We start from the raw sequence: 611 nt of genomic DNA, 5'->3' as shown, positions 1-611 counted from the left end.
ATTCCCACTGTGTGCCTCCCTAGCCCCACTGTGTGCTCCCCTATCCCCACTGTGTGCTCCCCTATTCCCACTGTGTGCCTCCCTAGCCCCACTGTCTGCTCCCCTAGCCCTACTGTCTGCTCCCCAGCCCCTGCTGTCTGTCTCCCAGCCCCATTCTCCACATTACTTTCGTTGCCTTTGCTCTTTTAGAGACTGTGCAAACCAGGAAGTGAAGCACAGCCAACTTGGGAACACAAATATTTGCCAGTCAAGAAAACACTCCCCTGTCAATCAAAACCCAGACAAGCTGGCACACATACTCCGCAGGAGCCGGAGGCAGCTTCTGTTTTGGCATGGTCCAGGTGGCTGATGGCTTCTCCCACTCTGAATGCACCCCGAGCTTCTTCTAGCCTCAAAAGAAGATGAGGAAACTGAGGCTCAGAGTAGTCACTCAGCGTCCAGTGACCTTTACTTCTTTTGAGAATAGTTGTATGAATTCATAGCTTCATAGAGGGGACAGAGGGTTTGCAAGGGACAACTTCCAACTCAACTAAGTGGCAGACAGGCTTCCAAGCCATGGGGGTGGGCAGAGCTTGATCAGGGCTTTATTACAGCTTTTTTTTTTTTTTTTT

Source organism: Microtus ochrogaster, chromosome 4, assembly GCF_000317375.1.
Source record: "Microtus ochrogaster isolate Prairie Vole_2 chromosome 4, MicOch1.0, whole genome shotgun sequence".
Lineage (NCBI taxonomy): Eukaryota > Metazoa > Chordata > Mammalia > Rodentia > Cricetidae > Microtus > Microtus ochrogaster.
This window is presented reverse-complemented; position numbering follows the sequence as displayed.